Source organism: Triticum dicoccoides, chromosome 1B (assembly GCF_002162155.2).
Source record: "Triticum dicoccoides isolate Atlit2015 ecotype Zavitan chromosome 1B, WEW_v2.0, whole genome shotgun sequence".
Taxonomy (NCBI): Eukaryota; Viridiplantae; Streptophyta; class Magnoliopsida; order Poales; family Poaceae; genus Triticum; species Triticum dicoccoides.
This window is the reverse complement of record NC_041381.1, coordinates 246790386-246814664: the sequence shown is the minus strand read 5'-3', so window position 1 is coordinate 246814664 and position 24279 is coordinate 246790386. Positions and strand designations below refer to the sequence as shown.

General features: G+C 45.4%; 1 long non-coding RNA gene across 2 annotated transcripts; it reads right to left on the bottom strand.

The window, feature by feature from the left end:
• Nucleotides 1–5578: 5578 nt before the first annotated feature.
• LOC119330208 lies at nucleotides 5579–8391 on the bottom strand. Of its 2 annotated transcripts, XR_005159950.1 has the most exons (4): nucleotides 7850–8391; nucleotides 6890–6962; nucleotides 6667–6799; nucleotides 5579–5827 (listed from the first exon to the last, which is right to left on the bottom strand). It is a non-coding gene; the product is annotated as an uncharacterized LOC119330208 (long non-coding RNA). The 2 variants fall into 2 exon arrangements; XR_005159949.1 differs by having other exon boundaries at nucleotides 5579–6799.
• Nucleotides 8392–24279: the final 15888 nt, after the last annotated feature.

The window sequence follows — 24279 nt, the reverse complement described above, 5'->3', positions numbered from 1 at the left end:
ACACCGTTGACGTGCTCTTCAGGGCTGCTGCCGAGGGCATCGCCTTGACCCTGCATAGCCAGGCCGCCATCGATGCCCTCGGCAAGAAGCAAGGCATTCTGAGGGAGTTCCTCAGGCCCCGTTGGCGAGTTGTGAGCATGCAGCATGCCACCTCGTGGGGTCATCTGCATGTACGCCCATGCACTAGATGTCGGGGTGCGATTCCCACTGCACCCTTCTTCTGTGAGACGCTCACCCACTTGGGCCTCGCCCTAGGCCAACTGTCTCTTAATAGGTGGCAAGCCATTGTGGGGTTCATCGCCCTCTGCCATGAGGCTTGCATGCGTCCGTCGCTAGTTCTGTTCCGGCAATTACGACACTTCTTCAAGTTGTACAACAGGAACGGCTGGTGCTACATCTGCTGTAGGGTTGCCGTGGGAGTGCTCTGGGCCAGCTCCCGCTTAACGAATGGCACGTCAAGAAGACACGCAAGTGTGTTCGGCATCGTTGTGGTTCGTAGCACGCTCCTGCTAGTCAAGCACGCCACCTATCTTATGTCACCGCACACCAATGAGGATCACTGGATCCGGCGACTCTTTGGTCGAGCAGGAGCTCGGTGGCCGACGATGCACTCAGACCCAAGGTGAGGGTCCGGTGACCCGATGTGAGAGCATGAGCAAAATGTACAACAATGAGGATCACAGGGACCAGCGACTCACTGGGCGGGTAGGACCACGGTGGCCGACGGTGCAATAAGACCCAACATTTGTGGAGTCCCAAAAAATAGTTTTTTAATCTTGAACATTTTTATTTCCCTAACATTTATTTTAATAATTGGGACATTTTATTATATTCAAAAAAATTAAATAATATTGAAAAATTTTGTGTCCAGAATTATTTTATTTAGAAATTCTCCAGTTTTAAATTTTTGGAAATGTTGGTGCAAACTAGGATATGTTGGGCCAGGCCAGGCCATCGACTACACCTGGGCCTCGGTCCAAAGGCCTATAGTTGTTGGGCCAGGCTAGGCCGGCAACGCAAGGTCACCAAGAGGTAATGGAGGACATCCATAGGCAACGCCAGCATATGTCATCTATGCCCTTTGTTGGCCTTCCCGCATAGCCGCAGAACCAAGGTTGTCAGAATCGTGATTCTGTTCTATGATTCTATGACTTTATGATCTGAACTAACCCCTGTGATTCTACGGTTTTAGTTCATAGAATCTATGTTTCTATGATCCTGGTAGTGAAGATTCTACGATTTGTGATACTACTATCGGAGCTCCGATCCGATCCAAAATCGCGATTCTGACAACCTCGCACACAACACATTTGGGATTTCCCCTTAGGGTTTTAGCCTCCCAGCACGCTGCAAAGCAAGATCCACCATGCGCCGCCGCATTGCTCGCCTTCGGCACCGTAGCTAGCACCACCTGAGCTAGGATCCCAATGGATCCCCCTCTCCTTTTCCACAGGACCTCAACTAGCAGCTCCCATCACCATCGCAAGTCCTCTGCATCACCATCGGGACACCTCTGTAGCTCCCATCTCCAACGACTGGACCTGCTCCCCGTCGCCATACCTTGCTACAGAAGCAATAGAGTTGTGCCCCTCTTCCTCTACGGCTCTACCACTACCGGAGCTGCCCAGTCTTCCTGTTGCAGCACCGGAGCCACACATCTTTTCTCCATCCAGGACAGCTGGTGTTGCTCACCGTCGCCACCCTTCCCCCAGCAGTAGTAGAGCAGCTTCATCCTCTGCATCCTACTCCGACGAACGACAGCAGTTAGACAAGCTATTCGTTCTCTAGCAGCCAGACAACATCCTAGTATTGTTTCTTTGTTGCGCTACTATTCCTCTTTTAAGTTTTATTTTCTTGGCTGATACAATAGTGAACTATTATCGAAGGAGGAAGGATTGAAGGAGCAGGCAAAGTAAATTTTGATTGCCATGTACTAAAGAAACTAGATTTAGATGTTAAATCCGTCAGACCACAAATCTTTATGAAAATTCCATCAAAATCCTTGTGAAATTTCATTTACAAGTGAGCTGAGTTGAAAAAAAATCCTCTACATTAAACTCGGTTCCACCAATCCAAGTCCATAAACCAAACCGAAGCACAAGGTTTACTTGTACATAGTTCATCAGTTCTACCGGCACAGACTACCTAGGTCTCGCCGGTGAGCACCTTCGGTGGCTCTGCTATCTCGGAGTCACCGATTGTAATAGATCGGGGCTGCTAATTTCATTACTGAGAAAACGTTTTGCCATCTTATATTGCCTATTTTCTTCAGCTCCACTCAATGATTCTATCTCTGTATCTGCATCTTGAGCTACATTATGCTTGCTTGTGTCTCTCAAGGATCTTACTCACTTGGCTCATATCCATGAAAACTACCCTTCTTGGAAATTGATGTCAAAGGGGAAGAGAGAGAACATCAAAGCTTACTCTTACAAAACTCATTTAAGAAAGGAAGAGAGATGTAATGTCATAAGAGGAGAGAAGTCACATGTCTTTAAGAGGGGAAAGACATGTTAGTACTTGTTGTGAGATATTTTTGGACATAATTCATTTCTACTCCGATTTATGTATTCCTGCTCTGATTTTATCTCACCCTACCTTCTCCCATTATCCAATGTTAGATTCAGGGGGAGAAAGAGTCCATGGTTAAGGGGAGAAAATCCTTAGAATTTATTACAAATCTTTAAGTCCTTGGGGACATCTCTATATCTGAATGAAGTACTCACTCAGTGGTACTCACCTTTTACATGTCATCCCAGTCTTGATATTCTTGTGGGTCTTGGAATCTTTCTTGTTTGGAGTATTCTTGTGTTATCTAACCATGTTTTCTCAAGTTTGCTTCCTCGAAGAGTCAGTTCAAGAACCACGAGGTAAGTATATGCATCACACTCATGTGCATAATGATCTCTTGCTTTTGCACATATTGTTTGCAAGAGGGATTCATAAACATGAAGGTACATATCATTTGATCTTCGCTCTGATGCATATATCCAAGATACATGTAACTCATTACTTGCTCTGTCATGATGTGTATTCACATCTTGTTCAATTTTATCATTACATGATTGCACATATGTAGGGGGAGCTTATGCATGTTACATGTTCTTCTAAAGCTTTACTTACTATCTTCATATCATTTACTTAAAGCTTTGATGTATGTTGTCATCAATTGCCAAAAAGGGGAGATTGAAAGAACATGTGCTCCATGCGTGATTTTGGTAATTAATGTCAACATGTCATTTGTTGGACTAATAGTTATATCTAGTACATTTCAGATAAGCTCAGAAGTGGAGTGGCAAGGACAAGAGGATGTGGAACCCTTCAAATTGCTAAAGACAACGATTGGCAAAAGATCAAGACTCTTCATTTCTACTTCAGTGATCCAAGATCACATTGAGTGCATAGGAAAACCAATACTATTAAAAGGGGATGAGGTGCTGCTTAATGGTCTACTTGCTCAAGTGCTTAGTCATATTGCTCCAAAACCCTCAGCCACTTTCTCCATACAAATATGTCCAAACCCTAATTCCAAACTCGGCCCCACCGATACTTTCTACCAGGAGCCACCGAGTTCATTTGACATAGCCACTGCCAGAAACCCTAATGGTTCGCTCACACCGATATGGATCTCGGTCCCACCGAGATGGCCTTGCCAGTGCTCTATGATTTGTTGCATTCACTTTGGTCTCATCGAGTTGATGTAATCAGTCTCCCCGAGCTGGCTTGACAGATTCTTTGTTGCTTATTGCTTCACTTCAGTCTCACCTAGTTGATGCAAACGGCGCCACCGAGATGAAGTTTGCGCTAAGCCCTAGCACATTGGTCCCACCGAGTTGTTCCAGTCGGTCCCATCGAGATTCCTAACATTCATATTTTTGAACAGATTGGTGCCACCGAGATGAGTCAAAAGTGTGTAATGGTTGGATTTTGTGTGGATGCTATATATACCCCTCCACCCCTTCTTCCTCATTGAGGAGAGCCATCAGAATGTGCCCACACATCCACCATTCATTTTCTGAGAGAGAACCACTTACTCGTGTATTGAGATCAAAGATTCCATTCCAACCATTTGAACCTTGATTTCTAGCCTGCCCCCAGTTGCTTTCCACTCAAATCCCTCTTCCACCATAGCCAAATCTGTGAGAGAGTTGAGTGCTGGTGAAAGGACATGCGGTGCCCCCATGTGTGTTTTTGGTAATTGATGATACTAGTGGACCCATTGCGCCAAATGGCGCAGAGACCTGCTGATTTCATGTTAGCGATGAAGAGAAATCCATGGTTTAGTAGATTTAGTTTTGGGCAAGCAGATATGGTGAAAATTTAATGAATCATGTAATAGATAAATATAACACATATATATTTGTTTGAACTTCAAATACTACAGATCATCGATAACACTATTTAATTACAATAGAAAGAAATGACACCTACACCATCTCATTATTGGAAGGAGATAACACAAATGCAATATAACTTAATATAACATTGCGATATCTTTTTTATATGCTGATAAGACCTTGTTGTATTCTTAAGCACAACCTAGCTATTAATTTATACATGCATGTGACCTTTTCGCACCATTTGCATTTTTAATATGGCTCTAATTATACGCATGAAACAATGTTTTCGGTGCAAATGACACGCTACAATCCGGTTGTAAACTAATAAATGAACCTATTTCAAAAGTGTGAGCCAAAGCTCACCTTGCTCGAATTTCTTTCATTAATTTGACCTACTCTTTTCTCCTTGAAAGAATAAACTAACCTACACTTACGTATTATCAAAATAAATTCTGAATTGTGTATATGACATCATCCACTAATATCCCCACTGAAGAAATGCATACATATACTATGTACTACACAAAACCACACACATGTCACAAAACCACACACACAGTTCAGTTATAGGACCGAAATTCGTCATACTGATAACACCAATGGTCTAAAGCAGTTCCAGATATGTAACTTATATAACCTCTACTGATTTGTCACATGCTCGAGGACATGTTCTTCTAGTGCAGAAATCCTTTTTGGGTCAGCCACAAACAAGACGTGTTTGGCACTGTGCCTAGGGCATAGCAATTTGCTAGAATAGAAAACAGACACATCAAGCACAAGCAAGTAGTCTAAGTATAAATCACTGTTCAATTGCAGTAGCAGTGCAGCTGGAAGGAGACCATCACTGATTTTTGAAGTGGGAGTGCGTGCATGTATACAAAAATGCAATCAGGGAGAAATGAAGCAATAAACTAGCTGGCTGATCAAATAGATAGCATAATACAGAGCAAATAAATTCAAATGCATACCTCGCCTGCTAGTGTTTGGTAACCTATAGCAAGCCTTCCTAAGAAGTAGTCAGCTTGTATCCGACTGGACTATCCTCTAAAGATTTTTAAGGATCGGCTAGAGATGCTCTTACATCCACTAACAAATTGGCTGAAAGGTGACATCCTAAATATTGTGGAATACTCCCTCCGTTAAGAAATATAAGAATGTTTCGCTCTTATATTTCTTTATAGAGGGACAATAACTTAACAAATCCATAATATAAGCACCACAGCAATGCAGAGTCGGCAACTACCTTCTACATTGGAAAGAATACACTATGTAACATATACAGAAACTGTTCAACAAAATCATCTTTGCCACTAAGGGATGACGGTCTTTTTCAGGCATGGAAAGAGTGTGCATGTACATCAATACATATTTACGAAAAAGTAGGAAATATAATACAACAGAGCATAATCGGATCATTTCTGATGAACACGTTGTCGCCAAGTGTTAGCCAGTAATGACAAAACTTTCAGTCATCACCCTTGAACTCCCTGGTTAGTTAACGAAATTAAGAAACCATTAGACATCTCCTTTGTTCAAGATACATCCACTTATTTGGAATATCACCACTTAGCCAAAATGTTTGAGAAGAAGAACCATGTATATTCAATACTTCTATTACCAAGAAGAAGCATAAAAGGCAAGGTCCCCGCATGACAGGTTCCTATACAATGGGAGATACACTTAGGAGCATGAGGATGAACAAAACATGATGCCCGGCTAAATCCAGAATATTAACACGAGCAGCAAACCGAACACCAAGACTGTACACGCAGAGAGGAAAATATGGTATTTCAAGCTAGAAAGGAAGTGAACGAACCCCGAGAAGCAGAGCATCAGGAACCAAATGTAAAAATCCTTTTAGAAGATCCTCTAATAAATGGATCTCCTGATATGTAATTTTCGTGAAGAATGAAGAAATCAAATGGGATGTAGGACCACTGACCAATACATGAAATAGAAAATGCACAAAATAAAAGTACACAAAATTCCCCATAGAATGAACATCACAATCAGTGGGCATTAACTAAACATGAGTCACACCTAGTGCCCCTCCCGCTGGGCGGCAAGGAAGAGGTAGCGGTGGCCTTCGAACCTCTTGCTTAGCGGGAGGAGATGGTGGCTGGGCGTAGGAGCCACATGAGATTCAACCTTACAGATGTAGCGAAGCCCCAATAATACAATTGCCAAGATGAGAAATGTTGGTTTGCTTAGAGCACTAAGTCCGACGCGTGAACCACCAACGAAAGTGAAACATGAAGCAATTGTGGCCCGATGCAAACAACCTTTTCTGGAGAAGAATTGGAGGAAGGGAGGAACATGCACGTACATCGGTGTGAAGAGAACACCAATAGAGAAGCTGGAAGAAGTCCTTGCGAAGACATAGAACAATAGGAGGCTGAGCAGGAATAGTAGGACAACAATTTAACCTGGACCACACTGAGAAAACATTCTCCAAGATCCTGAAAAAATCCATGTTCAAATAGTAGTTGTCCCACAAATGTTATTTGTTAAGCTAATATAGACTAAGTGAAAACAATAAACTAAAGTACCAAATTGGAGTAACATTCCTTCACTCATGGCCGTACTGAATCCATATCCTCTTTGATTACACTTGGTTTGTATCTACAAAAAACAAATGGCAGCTTGGTGAAGATATACAATATAATGGTTGGAAAAAATACTACATGCATGTTCTTAAATATTGATTTCTAACTATCGAGAATTGAGATGATCTTTAACATGATCGTCTCCCAGATCCCAATCTAATAAGTAGTTTTCAAATAAAAAGGAAACATAGTTTGAACATTTGGTTGCTTGGAGCTAAAAAACTTAGTAGTATAAGAGAGGCTTCTCATAGCACACAAATATGCCGAGTAACACCACCTCTTCTCTACTAACATTGCTGCTTCTTGCGTCCAGTAAGAGGAAAAATACATGTAAGATCAATCAATTTCTAGTGAGCTGCACTTAATGGATTTATCATCACATCAACTGAAGGAGTTCCACCTTGGTTGGCTTATAGATTATCCACAGGCTTTAGCTCCACGTTTCAGTATTTTTTTGAAGTTTATCATACCAAAATATATACTAACATCACCACATGTGGAATTATCGTAGTTCATATAAGAGTATTACCCTGCACTTCCTTGATGGCTATGTCAAACCCCAAGTTCTTCGAAGGCCCCTATCCGCCGCGGCTCGAAGAGACAAATGACAAGTTTCTTCTCAAGCGGCAGTCCACTAATGGAGCATGGTGTTCATAGCTTTGGACAATGATACAAGCAATCAATTTTTGAAATCTAAATGCTCTTTGAACCAGAGAGAGTAATCTTTACAACTACAATTGCTTGTGTCATCACACACATCAAATATTCTTGGCAAGGGCACATCATACAACATACAATACCAAATCAATCTAGACTCCAAAACACCACTTGGAAAACTTGGAAAATTTGCAGGTCGTCATGGAAAGATGAGAAAAGGGGGAAGAAAAATTGGAAGAAACACACCTGTCTCATAGTATCCTCCACAAACTAGGAGCTTTCTCCTCCTGGTGGCTTGTCCATGGCTCCCTTGACGCCTACGATGACATGCTACCCGCCGGCTTCCTGCTCGGACGCCCGCCGAGGGCGTCACCCTCCTTTCCCTATAGATCCATGGCACTCCTCCTACTTATCCCTATCATTGGCCTCTCCTTAACCCCATGACGCATCTACCACCTGGGTCCTCCTTGGCCTGGCTGCTCCCCCCAGTGTCGGCTTCTTGGCCATCCCCTGCTCCACTACCCCTGGTTTAAAGATGTCGCCATCCCTGCGGAAGGCCCCTTGTCCGTGGACGAGGGCGAGGGGCGCCAGCGGGAAGGAGGAAGGAGGAGGAAGGGGGGGAAGGGATGCAGCAGCTGGCGGCTATCAGCTCGAGCAGGAAGGAGGGGAGGGGGTGCACCGCCTATGGTGTCAAGCAAGGGAGGAAGGAGAGGTGTGGCGGCTAGGGTTGAGGCGGGTATGGGCTCTGGCGCAGCAACCCCGCGAGGAGGATTGGAAGCGGAGCACACGCGGGGATCGGGCAAAAGCCTCTTCCACGCGAGAACGATTGACCCAGCCAATAAACGCATAGCACGAGCCCACCAGTCATTGGACGACACAAATGACCGCGAGGTGAAATTGAGTTTGACAGCAGGTAAAGAACCAACGGCTCAAACTCTCTAAATGACCAGATCCAATGGCCAACGAAGGCCCAATTGGGGGAGCACCATGGAGGCAAGTTGGCTAGCAGCCTTATATGTTTAAATTCTTTATGGACTAATGGTTGCATTGAGTTATATTTGAAGGATTTGTCCATAGGTATTTCTTGAAGTCCATGTATTGGTTTCAAGGAGTTTATGAGTTGACCAAGGTGCTATTAAGGAATTTTCCAAAGATTGGTCATGTGACTGTTGAGCTTATTGCAAGCATGTCTTGAAGAAGAAGATTGTGTGACCATTCATGTTTACCTTCAAGACATCATCCAAATTAAGAGAGTTGCAAAGATTCAAGTTTGATCAAGACTAAGTCAAGAGTGAATCAAGTTGATCAACTCACAAAGCATAGAAGATGTACCGAGAGGGATCAAGTGATGCCATGGTATGCTAAGCATTGTCCATTATGCTTTGTGTACTAACAAATGGTCTATGTGAGAGTTCTATGTGGGGTTAGGTATGTGTCCATGGTCTTGCGTTAAGAGGAAGATATCATCACTACAAAAAAAGACACATCCATGACATTTTGGGCCGAACGATTTTTTTTTGGTCATACATATGACACTTCTATGACGATAATTGTGACAAAACCTGGTATCATCATAGATGTGGTGTCACATCGCTAGCTGCTGGTAGTGCTCTAGGCTAGCTCCATGTGTGCATCATGTTTAAATTTTTGAAACCTGAACTGAGGAATTTTGGAAGCCTCAAAAACTTAAATAAAAGAGGGGCAAAAACCCTAGAAATCTCATTCATTGCTCCAAAATGCTCTTCTTAAATGTTTGATAATTTTTTGTAAGGGTTCTGGTCCCAACCAAAATATTGAACATTTTTAAGGAATTATTTTTGGGACTTTGGATTTAATTCATTAGCTATTTGAATTTGAATTATATTCATATAATTAGAATATAATTTCAAATACCCCTGAAATATTTTATAAGCTTTTGGAAAAGTCCATTAAGCAGCATAGATATTTTCAGAGGAGTTTTTGGCATTGTCTGAATTATTTAAAATTCAAAACAGTGGCAAAACATAATTAAATAAAAGAAAAACAGAACAGAAATAATTAGAAAGGGAGAGAAGGCCACCTGGGCCACTTACCTGGCGCCGCTTACCTGACCGGCCCAGCGGCCCAGCCCACCAGGCGCTCCCCCCTGTCGCCTTCCTCCTCGTGCCAGTAGGCAGAGGAGGGACACCGCGACGCCGCCGAGCTCGCCACGCCACCTCCCTCCTTGCCTGCCTCACCGAGGCGCCTCGAAGCCTCCTCGGCATCGCTCTGGACCCCTGACCCCCCTCACTCTCCCGTGCACCTCTTCCCTCTCTCCCTGCCTCGCCTCCCTCGCCCCCTCTCCCGAAGCAGAGCGCTGCCGCCGACGCCGTTCGCCGTAGCTGCAGCCACCGCCTTCCCCTCGCTTCTCTGACCGGACCAGAGGCTCCGCCTCGACCCCCTCTTCCTCCCCACCGACCCACGCCCTACCGGAAGCCCCGAAGCGCCGTCCCGACGCTTTTCCCCTCCTCGGCCACCGAGGACCGCCGCCGTCTATTCGCCGCCGTCGCCGCCTCCCCGAGCTTGCCGTCTGCTCCAACCGACTCCCGTGAGCTCCTCTTCCTCCTCCCCCTTCCCGTTCTCACTCTTGAGCACCACAACAACTGCACCGAGTTCGGCCGAAACCTGCCGCCGCCTGTGACCGCCGCCGACGTGCCTCCGGCCACTAGTGGCCCGGCTGTTGTGCTCAGCTTTCTCCCCGCGCTGCGTAGAGCATGTAGGTGCCCCGCACGAGCCTCCCCGGCCACCGTAGCGTCAACCCCGAGCTCGCCCGAGCTCCGGCGACCGCCACGGTCGACGCCGGTGACGACTCCGGCCATCTTAGGCCCAGCCGCTGCCACTACTCGACGCGGACGAGCGCCCGCGTCACGTAGACGCTCTTCGCCGGCCATTTGGTCGCCGGAGGAGGAAACCCGCACCCCTCCGCCGTCTCTGGCTCCGCCGGCGACGAGCCGCGGGTCAACTCCGGCGAGTTGACCCGGGTTTGACCCCCTGCTGACACTGACAGTGGGCCCCGTGGCTATTAACCTGATTAGTTAGAGTTAATTAACTCTGTTAGTCACCTAAGTCACTGACCAGTGGGCCCCACTGGTCAGGTTTGACCCGGACCAGCCCCTGTTGACCTGCTGACGTCATGCCAACGTCATGCTGACGCAATAAGTATTTTCTGGATTTAAAAATAATCAGGAAATTCCAGAAAATGCCTAAAACTTCAATAAATCATAGAAATTCAACCGTAACTCCAAATTAAATAATTTATATATGAAAAATTATCAGAAAAATTCAAGGAATCCATCTGTACCATTTTCATGCATGTTAGAACAACTTGTCACTACTGTTTAGGACAAATGAAGTGAATGGCATTTAAATAATGACATATGGAGTTTGAATTTGAACCTAGGATTCAAACCAACTCCATTTAACTTGTTGCTAGATGCATTAGCTCAAAACACCAGCATGTTGCCATGTCATAGCATGCATCATATTGTGCATTGCATTGATTGTGTTTCCTTCTGTTTGCCGGTGTTGCTCCCTCTCGATAGACGTGTACCGACGATGTGATCGATGACACCGATGAAGAGCTATATTATCTTCAGAAGTGCCAGGCAAGCAAACCCCCTTGTTCATTTCGATAAAACCCTACTCTCTCACTCCTGCTCTCAGTTATTGCATTAGGACAACAACGATTCAACTGTTACTTGCTGCGGTAGCTGAACCCCTTTATCCTCTGCATGACCTGTCATTCCACAGTAAATAGATGAAACCCACTAGCATGAGTAGGAGTTGTTTGAGCCCTGATGTGCCTACTCATTCATGCTTGTCGTCATGCCTGCTACTGCTTAGAGTTGAGTCAGGTCTGATTCATCGGGGATGAATCAGAGGCGTGTGAACATGTCTTACTATGGGTGAACTAAGTGTGTGAACACGATTTGGTAAAGGTAGCGGTGAGAGGCCATGTAGGAGTACATGGTGGGTTGTCTCATTGCAGCCGTCCTCAGGAACTGAGTTCTGTGTTGGTGATCCATGACCAGCTACTACCACACATTGGAATGCTTAAGTGCCCCTCTCGACTTATTAATCAACTTGATCTCTGTCCAGGAGTTGCAACTAGTTTCTGGTGTTTGTAGGCAGTGTTAGTAGTCTACCAAGTGGCACCCGGTATAGGTGGGCTTGGGACAGACTAGGCACAGTGGCACGGTGTACCAAGTGGCACCCGGTTGGTGGGCTTGGGAACCCTGCTCACATCGTTTGGGGCCGTGAGCGACACCCCGGACGGATCTCCTTGCGGATGGAACCCGAATAGGCGATAAACCTGGACTAGAGACTTGTTCGATTAGTCAGGTCGTGGCCGACTCCCTCGCCCGGCTTCCGCTTGAAGGTTGCCGAGGTACATGACGTGTACAGGGCGGTAAGTGGCGAGAGCGTGTGTGAAGAAGTACACCCCTGCAGGGTTAACATCATCTATTCAAATAGCCGGATTCCTCGGATATGGAAACTTGGACCCCATTGCATAGTTCATAGACAAGTGAAAGTGGATACTCTAAAATACGCAAGATAAGCGTGAGTGCTATGGATGGCGTTCTCGCAGGGAGACGGAAGCGGATCCATAGTGGTGTATTGATATGGTGAATATGTGGACTCGTGTGCGCCACCACAAAAGAGTTACATTGCAGTCGTAGTTCAGGTTAGCCACCGAGTCAAAGCTGGCTTGCTGCAGTTAAACCCCACCATCCCTTTGTTGATAATGATGCATATGTAGATAGTTCTGATGTAAGTCTTGCTGGGTACATTTGTACTCACGTTTGCCTATTTATGTTTTTTGCAGAGAGACTTCGGTCTCGTTAGTAGTTCCGCGTGGACTTCGACGTTTAGCTTGTTACCTCAGCTACGATCTTGTGCCCTCGGCAGGATCTGGTAGATAGTCAGGCTTTTCAGCCTTTTTCATTTATAGATGTCTGTACTCAGACATGATAGCTTCCGCTTGTGCTTTGATTGTATGCTCTGAGTGTTGGGTCATGAGACCCATGTTTGTAATATCTCGCTCCTCGGAGCCTAATGAATAAATTGCTTGAGTCATAGAGTCATGTTGTGATGCTATGCTGTATTTGCACATATCGAGCATATTGTGTGTATGTTATTGAAATTCTTGGTATGTGTGGGATATGACTATCTAGTTGTTTATCTTTAGTAGCCTCTCTTACCGGGAAATGTCTCCTAGTGTTTCCACCGAGCCATGGTAGCTTGCTACTGCTCCGGAACACTTAGGCTGGCCGGCATGTGTCCTTCTTCGTTCTTGTGTCTGTCCCTTCGGGGAAATGTCACGCGATGAATACCGGAGTCCTGTTAGCCCGCTACAGCCCGGTTCACCGGAGTCCTGCTAGCCCAGTGCTACAGCCTGGATTCACTCGCTGATGACTGACACGTTCGATGCTGGGTCATGGATGCCTGTCCCTGTAAGTCTGTGCCACTTTAGGTTTACGACTAGCCATGTCAGCCCGGGCTCCTTATCATATAGATGCTAGCGACACTGTCATATACGTGTGCCAAAAGGCGCAAACGGTCCCGGGTAACGGTAAGGCGACACCCATGGGAATACCGTGCGTGAGGCCGCAAAGTGATATGAAGGGTTACATGCTAGATCTATGTGGCATTGAGTCGGGGTCCTGACAGCGTTGGTATCAGAGCTTGACTGCCTGTAGGATTACCAAGCCAAACTGGTCGAAGTTGAGTCTAGAAATTCTTTAGTTATATAAGGGAATTGATTGTGGGATGGAACGTAAGGCTCTTTTTACTCCTTATACCTTATGGCCTTCTGATCTGAGTCATCATCTTCTCCTCTACGGGGATTAAGAACTAGGCTTTCTCTTCTTTCTATCAGGATCACGTGTTACTAATCCGCAGACTTATAAGATTGTTGATTCAAGCCTCAGTTCAGTTTCTACCTCCGTATGTTAACTGTTGATCTCGAAACCTTGATATTGTGCTTCTGAGTGGTTATGCCACCATTTTTGTGAATGTCTCAAATCTTTTCTGAGCATTTACAGCCGATATGCTGTCCGAGTCATCCCAGGTTTCCAAACAGTCTGATGCACTTGCAAATCCCTTCCTCCTGTTTCCGATGTGCCTTTGGTCAGATTAATCACACAAATCAGTGAGTTGAGGTACTTTAATGCCTCGACCTTTATGTTGGAGTTATTATTATGACCCTAGGTGTCTTAGGGGATCATCTAGTAATTTAGCCATGATTTGTGTTCCCAGTGTGATGATTCTGGCCATCATTCTCGAAAGCATCCCGTGATGCTACTTAGTAGTAGGTATTCTATTCCTGGGTTTTTGAACCCGAGATTCACTCTACTTAAATCATGTTGATAGTGTTGCTAGTTCCTTCAGGATATTAGTAACCCTTGCATTAGTCCTCGAGGTCCGTGGTATTTCCTTCTTCCAAATACTATGAACCGTTTATGGCAGATGTTCCTCGCTGATCGAAAGATCACAATCAGAGTGCTCTCGATGGGTTCTCGATTCTATATTGTGACTCTGCCAGTTCTACCTTTCTGCATGGGTTATCCGGAAGAAATATGTTGAATTCGTTCGACATGCTAGTCCATGCATCCACAACTTGGAAAATCATATGTTCTTTTGAGTTGTCCCTCTTTAGTTGTTTTCTGGCCCTCGTCTATCAATTGATAGTCAAGAGTATGCGTGCGTTCGTTTATCGATGCCTATTACTCTTGTGGTCCGTCAAGCCGTTCTATCGCAGAATGACTAGGAGAAACAAACTCCAGTACCTCTTCCATATCCAGGATTGGGTCAAAGAAGCTGTGCTCCGCAGATCAAATTGCTAATCCAGCTTTTGTTCTGTTCTACCTTGGAGTATTAACATCTTTATATCGGGATTGTTATAGGAATTGCACACCATCCTATGAACTCTTGGTACAGTGATACTTCTTGCCATCATTAGTCATTCCTCGGTCTTCGTGTTGATGCAACCGGAATACCGACAAATGAATTGTGATGTGTGAAATCAATACGCCTAGCAACCTCGTTGCTGGGTAGTTAAAGGACAATAAATTCATTCTTAGTGTGTTGGTTATTGAATCATCATTCTAAGACTGATCGTGCTACCTAGTCCTTATTTTGGTGCACCCTTCGATTGATGAGTTAGGATCTTGTCAAGTCCTCACCCATTTGATCATATCGTCTTGCCCTCAAAAGCGAGATTGTTCTCGAGCTTAGTAACATATCGGTGGTTCGTGATTTTCTGAATATCTTCTCAGAAGTATTACCAGGTTGTCACCTGACCGCTATGTTGAGCTCGTGATCAAGTTGGTTTCTTGTGAACCACCTTCTCTCCAAGAGTCGGTGTTAGATATCCCTGAGCTAGTTGGTTAAGCTAAACGACAACTTGGAGGGTTGGAAGATAAAAGCTTGCCTGACTTAGTTCGTTCCAAAGGGATATTCTTGTGTAGTGTGTATTGAAGAAAGATGATATCTTCATCGATTGGTCCCTGTGATCAGTTGCTGGACCTATTGTCTTATCAATCCTTTGATTTGAGTGTGGGCTATCGTCAAATCAAGTCAGAACCAACGATGTTCGTAATGTTGTCTTACTCGTGGTTGATCCCTCGAGCATACACCATTATATCTTTTGGGTCTGATCAATGCTATCACCGTGTTCACATGATGGTGGAAGTCCAGTGATATGGAAATTTCGATGAGTTGTTGTTGAGCCCATTGACAACATCCTTATCTCCTCCATGATGTTGTTGAACATTAAGTTAGTGTTGGAAACTTTTGAAAGCATTTTCTTCATGCTAGCTCATGAAGTACTTGTTTGATGAAAGGAGTGACTTCCTTTGATTCACGTGCTTTTGATGTAAGTTGTCGTCGTGAATTCGAGAAAGTTTGTTTTTGCTCCTTTGGAATCATCCCAAGTCGGTCATGCACGTGCGAAGAATTCTGTGGTCTGTTAGACTGATCATCTTCATTCCATATGTATATCCTAGCACACCAAGCCACTGATTGACTTGTTCAAGGAAAAGAAGTCTATGCTTGGGATCTAATCCATGGACTTGCGTAAAGACTTCGATATCCTCGATGATGGCTCCCAACCAGAACTCGGTAGTGTTTTATTGTAAGACTACCATGTGGGCATCCTTGTCTGGAACAACGTGTTCACATGTTTGTAGCAGAACCAGCTCATGTTTTGGAGCTTGCTATCGTAGTTCATTTCCTGAGAATCTCGCAACGTCATCTCGTCGATTTGTGTTGCAAACTTTCATTTTTCTTCCTAGACTCGATGAGTCTGGAATATCCTGACACCAACCAGATCTGAGTCTCAGGCAGATATGATGGTTGGAATATTTCCCAAGAACTATAATATTGGTCCCTCGATAACCGGTAAGGTGGATGTCGTGGCCAACACACCCAACCGGAAGACCTATTATTATAATATCTTGATTGAAGAAGTTGGCCACCTCCCCATAAGGATTTCGTAGGATTTACCTCCGTAACTGTTCCTTATGGATTCTATTGCTCCCGAAATCCGACCTTTACTTGATGTTCTAGTTAGCAAACCATATCTAAGAATGGGTTACACTAGCACGTCAAGGAGAACATTAGAAGCGGAGTGCTAAATGTCTCTCGGTCGATCATCCAGATTTTGTTTCCTTGGCCTCGCTAGGGTGAAATCTGAGTTGATGTTATCTTCCTATGCATCTGCATCGTCCATCGTTATTCATCATGGTGGTATGTTGTGTTGCCAGGATTCTTGACACGGATGTTGGTAAAACCTTGATGATTGTGGAAATGCTCAAGTTCTTGAGAGCACGCACAAGCGCTAGGTGTTATCTTCCGCACTAACTGGGGATCCTCTCCGTTTCCTCGGCAATGCTATGATCTTTTCAAACAGTGAACTCACTCTCTTTTGTTGGGTTCTTCCCCAGTTACCAGAATCATTCCCGGCATTTGCATTTTGTTCCCAGCTTGCACCGCCAATGTGCCATTCTACCATGGGTCTCTTCCATTTCCTGTGGTAAGCAAATTCATCCATTACGTTGTCTTCAACAAGGTAATCCACATCATCCAAGTCCGAGTATGCCATTCCACCGAACCCCTCCAAACGATTGCTCGAGAATTGCCTTAGGTTGGTTTAAAGAGTCTCAATGATCTCTGAATCGAAGGTAATTCTTTTTGCCACTTAAGGGGAGATATCTACGAGTCACGGTTCCGAAGGTGTCTCGTTGTGGTATCATGGCAACTCAACTCCTCGCTACGTGGACAATCATTTACCACCTTCTTAGGTGTGGAATCGTTGTCTACCTAGTGAACCTTCGTCATCCGTTTCTTTCCACCCCTCTTGATGGGTATCTCGTGTCTCAACCCGAGAGATGGTCCTATGTCTCATTTCGTGAGTTGTTCGATCTTCGAGAAGATCGACCCTTGTAGAGTCTCCTTCTTCCCTCCATGCCATGTTGGCAGGATTTCTCAGAGCAAGACATCAAGACAATGATGGTGAATGAATCAACGTTCAACTGAAGTGCACCCTGGATCGTGAAGATTATACTAGTTGCATTTACCCTTCACCTTACCCTACGCTTGAATCTCGAGACGAGATTCTTGTTTAGTGGGGGTGAGTTGTCACATCCCTAGCTGTTGGTAGTGCTCTAGGCTAGCTCCATGTGTGCATCATGTTTAAATTTTTGAAACCTGAACTGAGGAATTTTGGAAGCCTCAAAAACTTAAATAAAAGAGGGGCAAAAACCCTAGAAATCTCATTCATTGCTCCAAAATGCTCTTCTTAAATGTTTGATAATTTTTGGTAAGGGTTCTGGTCCCAACCAAAATATTGAACATTTTTAAGGAATTATTTTTGGGACTTTGGATTTAATTCATTAGCTATTTGAATTTGAATTATATTCATATAATTAGAATATAATTTCAAATACCCCTGAAATATTTTATAAGCTTTTGGAAAAGTCCATTAAGCAGCATAAATATTTTCAGAGGAGTTTTTGGCATTGTCTGAATTATTTAAAATTCAAAACAGTGGCAAAACATAATTAAATAAAAGAAAAACAGAACAGAAATAATTAGAAAGGGAGAGAAGGCCACCTGGGCCACTTACCTGGCGCCGCTTACCTGACCGGCCCAGCGGCCCAGCCCACCAGGCGCTCCCCCCTGTCGCCTTCCTCCTCGTGCCAGTAGGCAGAGGAGGGACACCGCGACGCCGCCGAGCTCGCCACGCCACCTCCCTCCTTGCCTGCCTCACCGAGGCGCCTCGAAGCCTCCTCGGCATCGCTCTGGACCCCTGACCCCCCTCACTCTCCCGTGCACCTCTTCCCTCTCTCCCTGCCTCGCCTCCCTCGCCCCCTCTCCCGAAGCAGAGCGCAGCCGCCGACGCCGTTCGCCGTAGCTGCAGCCACCGCCTTCCCCTCGCTTCTCTGACCGGACCAGAGGCTCCGCCTCGACCCCCTCTTCCTCCCCACTGACCCACGCCCTACCGGAAGCCCCGAAGCGCCGTCCCGACGCTTTTCCCCTCCTCGGCCACCGAGGACCGCCGCCGTCGATTCGCCGCCGTCGCCGCCTCCCCGAGCTTGCCGTCTGCTCCAACCGACTCCCCGTGAGCTCCTCTTCCTCCTCCCCCTTCCCGTTCTCACTCTCGAGCACCACAGCAACTGCACCGAGTTCGGCCGAAACCTGCCGCCGCCTGTGACCGCCGCCGACGTGCCTCCGGCCACTAGTGGCCCGGCTGTTGTGCTCAGCTTTCTCCCCGCGCTGCGTAGAGCATGTAGGTGCCCCGCACCAGCCTCCCCGGCCACCGTAGCGTCAACCCCGAGCTCGCCCGAGCTCCGGCGACCGCCCCGGTCGACACCGGTGACGACTCCGGCCATCTTAGGCCCAGCCGCTGCCACTACTCGACGCGGACGAGCGCCCGCGTCACGTAGACGCTCTCCGCCGGCCATTTGGTCGCCGGAGGAGGAAACCCGCACCCCTCCGCCGTCTCTGGCTCCGCCGGCGACGAGCCGCGGGTCAACTCCGGCGAGTTGACCCGGGTTTGACCCCCTGCTGACACTGACAGTGGGCCCCGTGGCTATTAACCTGATTAGTTAGAGTTAATTAACTCTGTTAGTCACCTAAGTCACTGACCAGTGGGCCCCACTGGTCAGGTTTGACCCGGACCAGCCCCTGTTGACCTGCTGACGTCATGCCAACGTCATGCTGACGCAATAAGTATTTTCTGGATTTAAAAATAATCAGGAAATTCCAGAAAATGCCTAAAACTTCAATAAATCATAGAAATTCAACCGTAACTCCAAATTAAATAATTTATATATGAAAAATTATCAGAAAAATTCAAGGAATCCATCTGTACCATTTTCATGCATGTTAGAACAACTTGTCACTACTGTTTAGGACAAATGAAGTGAATGGCATTTAAATAATGACATATGGAGTTTGAATTTGAACCTAGGATTCAAACCAACTCCATTTAACTTGTTGCTAGATGCATTAGCTCAAAACACCAGCATGTTGCCATGTCATAGCATGCATCATATTGTGCATTGCATTGATTGTGTTTCCTTCTGTTTGCCGGTGTTGCTCCCTCTCGATAGACGTGTACCGACGATGTGATCGATGACACCGATGAAGAGCTATATTATCTTCAGAAGTGCCAGGCAAGCAAACCCCCTTGTTCATTTCGATAAAACCCTACTCTCTCACTCCTGCTCTCAGTTATTGCATTAGGACAACAACGATTCAACTGTTACTTGCTGCGGTAGCTGAACCCCTTTATCCTCTGCATGACCTGTCATTCCATAGTAAATAGATGAAACCCACTAGCATGAGTAGGAGTTGTTTGAGCCCTGATGTGCCTACTCATTCATGCTTGTCGTCATGCCTGCTACTGCTTAGAGTTGAGTCAGGTCTGATTCATCGGGGATGAATCAGAGGCGTGTGAACATGTCTTACTATGGGTGAACTAAGTGTGTGAACACGATTTGGTAAAGGTAGCGGTGAGAGGCCATGTAGGAGTACATGGTGGGTTGTCTCATTGCAGCCGTCCTCAGGAACTGAGTTCTGTGTTGGTGATCCATGACCAGCTACTACCACACATTGGAATGCTTAAGTGCCCCTCTCGACTTATTAATCAACTTGATCTCTGTCCAGGAGTTGCAACTAGTTTCTGGTGTTTGTAGGCAGTGTTAGTAGTCTACCAAGTGGCACCCGGTATAGGTGGGCTTGGGACAGACTAGGCACAGTGGCACGGTGTACCAAGTGGCACCCGGTTGGTGGGCTTGGGAACCCTGCTCACATCGTTTGGGGCCGTGAGCGACACCCCGGACGGATCTCCTTGCGGATGGAACCCGAATAGGCGATAAACCTGGACTAGAGACTTGTTCGATTAGTCAGGTCGTGGCCGACTCCCTCGCCCGGCTTCCGCTTGAAGGTTGCCGAGGTACATGACGTGTACAGGGCGGTAAGTGGCGAGAGCGTGTGTGAAGAAGTACACCCCTGCAGGGTTAACATCATCTATTCAAATAGCCGGATTCCTCGGATATGGAAACTTGGACCCCATTGCATAGTTCATAGACAAGTGAAAGTGGATACTCTAAAATACGCAAGATAAGCGTGAGTGCTATGGATGGCGTTCTCGCAGGGAGACGGAAGCGGATCCATAGTGGTGTATTGATATGGTGAATATGTGGACTCGTGTGCGCCACCACAAAAGAGTTACATTGCAGTCGTAGTTCAGGTTAGCCACCGAGTCAAAGCTGGCTTGCTGCAGTTAAACCCCACCATCCCTTTGTTGATAATGATGCATATGTAGATAGTTCTGATGTAAGTCTTGCTGGGTACATTTGTACTCACGTTTGCCTATTTATGTTTTTTGCAGAGAGACTTCGGTCTCGTTAGTAGTTCCGCGTGGACTTCGACGTTTAGCTTGTTACCTCAGCTACGATCTTGTGCCCTCGGCAGGATCTGGTAGATAGTCAGGCTTTTCAGCCTTTTTCATTTATAGATGTCTGTACTCAGACATGATAGCTTCCGCTTGTGCTTTGATTGTATGCTCTGAGTGTTGGGTCATGAGACCCATGTTTGTAATATCTCGCTATTCGGAGCCTAATGAATAAATTACTTGAGTCATAGAGTCATGTTGTGATGCTATGCTGTATTTGCACATATCGAGCATATTGTGTGTATGTTATTGAAATTCTTGGTATGTGTGGGATATGACTATCTAGTTGTTTATCTTTAGTAGCCTCTCTTACCGGGAAATGTCTCCTAGTGTTTCCACCGAGCCATGGTAGCTTGCTACTGCTCCGGAACACTTAGGCTGGCCGGCATGTGTCCTTCTTCGTTCTTGTGTCTGTCCCTTCGGGGAAATGTCACGCGATGAATACCGGAGTCCTGTTAGCCCGCTACAGCCCGGTTCACCGGAGTCCTGCTAGCCCAGTGCTACAGCCTGGATTCACTCGCTGATGACTGACACGTTCGATGCTGGGTCATGGATGCCTGTCCCTGTAAGTCTGTGCCACTTTAGGTTTACGACTAGCCATGTCAGCCCGGGCTCCTTATCATATAGATGCTAGCGACACTGTCATATACGTGTGCCAAAAGGCGCAAACGGTCCCGGGTAACGGTAAGGCGACACCCATGGGAATACCGTGCGTGAGGCCGCAAAGTGATATGAAGGGTTACATGCTAGATCTATGTGGCATTGAGTCGGGGTCCTGACAGCGTTGGTATCAGAGCTTGACTGCCTGTAGGATTACCAAGCCAAACTGGTCGAAGTTGAGTCTAGAAATTCTTTAGTTATATAAGGGAATTGATTGTGGGATGGAATGTAAGGCTCTTTTTACTCCTTATACCTTATGGCCTTCTGATCTGAGTCATCATCTTCTCCTCTACGGGGATTAAGAACTAGGCTTTCTCTTCTTTCTATCAGGATCACGTGTTACTAATCCGCAGACTTATAAGATTGTTGATTCAAGCCTCAGTTCAGTTTCTACCTCCGTATGTTAACTGTTGATCTCGAAACCTTGATATTGTGCTTCTGAGTGGTTATGCCACCATTTTTGTGAATGTCTCAAATCTTTTCTGAGCATTTACAGCCGATATGCTGTCCGAGTCATCCCAGGTTTCCAAACAGTCTGATGCACTTGCAAATCCCTTCCTCCTGTTTCCGATGTGCCTTTGGTCAGATTAATCACACAAATCAGTGAGTTGAGGTACTTTAATGCCTCGACCTTTATGTTGGAGTTATTATTATGACCCTAGGTGTCTTAGGGGATCATCTAGTAATTTAGCCATGATTTGTGTTCCCAGTGTGATGATTCTGGCCATCATTCTCGAAAGCATCCCGTGATGCTACTTAGTAGTAGGTATTCTATTCCTGGGTTTTTGAACCCGAGATTCACTCTACTTAAATCATGTTGATAGTGTTGCTAGTTCCTTCAGGATATTAGTAACCCTTGCATTAGTCCTCGAGGTCCGTGGTATTTCCTTCTTCCAAATACTATGAACCGTTTATGGCAGATGTTCCTCGCTGATCGAAAGATCACAATCAGAGTGCTCTCGATGGGTTCTCGATTCTATATTGTGACTCTGCCAGTTCTACCTTTCTGCATGGGTTATCCGGAAGAAATATGTTGAATTCGTTCGACATGCTAGTCCATGCATCCACAACTTGGAAAATCATATGTTCTTTTGAGTTGTCCCTCTTTAGTTGTTTTCTGGCCCTCGTCTATCAATTGATAGTCAAGAGTATGCGTGCGTTCGTTTATCGATGCCTATTACTCTTGTGGTCCGTCAAGCCGTTCTATCGCAGAATGACTAGGAGAAACAAACTCCAGTACCTCTTCCATATCCAGGATTGGGTCAAAGAAGCTGTGCTCCACAGATCAAATTGCTAATCCAGCTTTTGTTCTGTTCTACCTTGGAGTATTACCATCTTTATATCGGGATTGTTATAGGAATTGCACACCATCCTATGAACTCTTGGTACAGTGATACTTCTTGCCATCATTAGTCATTCCTCGGTCTTCGTGTTGATGCAACCGGAATACCGACAAATGAATTGTGATGTGTGAAATCAATACGCCTAGCAACCTCGTTGCTGGGTAGTTAAAGGACAATAAATTCATTCTTAGTGTGTTGGTTATTGAATCATCATTCTAAGACTGATCGTGCTACCTAGTCCTTATTTTGGTGCACCCTTCGATTGATGAGTTAGGATCTTGTCAAGTCCTCACCCATTTGATCATATCGTCTTGCCCTCAAAAGCGAGATTGTTCTCGAGCTTAGTAACATATCGGTGGTTCGTGATTTTCTGAATATCTTCTCAGAAGTATGACCAGGTTGTCACCTGACCGCTATGTTGAGCTCGTGATCAAGTTGGTTTTTTGTGAACCACCTTCTCTCCAAGAGTCGGTGTTAGATATCCCTGAGCTAGTTGGTTAAGCTAAACGACAACTTGGAGGGTTGGAAGATAAAAGCTTGCCTGACTTAGTTCGTTCCAAAGGGATATTCTTGTGTAGTGTGTATTGAAGAAAGATGATATCTTCATCGATTGGTCCCTGTGATCAGTTGCTGGACCTATTGTCTTATCAATCCTTTGATTTGAGTGTGGGCTATCGTCAAATCAAGTCAGAACCAACGATGTTCGTAATGTTGTCTTACTCGTGGTTGATCCCTCGAGCATACACCATTATATCTTTTGGGTCTGATCAATGCTATCACCGTGTTCACATGATGGTGGAAGTCCAGTGATATGGAAATTTCGATGAGTTGTTGTTGAGCCCATTGACAACATCCTTATCTCCTCCATGATGTTGTTGAACATTAAGTTAGTGTTGGAAACTTTTGAAAGCATTTTCTTCATGCTAGCTCATGAAGTACTTGTTTGATGAAAGGAGTGACTTCCTTTGATTCACGTGCTTTTGATGTAAGTTGTCGTCGTGAATTCGAGAAAGTTTGTTTTTGCTCCTTTGGAATCATCCCAAGTCGGTCATGCACGTGCGAAGAATTCTGTGGTCTGTTAGACTGATCATCTTCATTCCATATGTATATCCTAGCACACCAAGCCACTGATTGACTTGTTCAAGGAAAAGAAGTCTATGCTTGGGATCTAATCCATGGACTTGCGTAAAGACTTCGATATCCTCGATGATGGCTCCCAACCAGAACTCGGTAGTGTTTTATTGTAAGACTACCATGTGGGCATCCTTGTCTGGAACAACGTGTTCACATGTTTGTAGCAGAACCAGCTCATGTTTTGGAGCTTGCTATCGTAGTTCATTTCCTGAGAATCTCGCAACGTCATCTCGTCGATTTGTGTTGCAAACTTTCATTTTTCTTCCTAGACTCGATGAGTCTGGAATATCCTGACACCAACCAGATCTGAGTCTCAGGCAGATATGATGGTTGGAATATTTCCCAAGAACTATAATATTGGTCCCTCGATAACCGGTAAGGTGGATGTCGTGGCCAACACACCCAACCGGAAGACCTATTATTATAATATCTTGATTGAAGAAGTTGGCCACCTCCCCATAAGGATTTCGTAGGATTTACCTCCGTAACTGTTCCTTATGGATTCTATTGCTCCCGAAATCCGACCTTTACTTGATGTTCTAGTTAGCAAACCATATCTA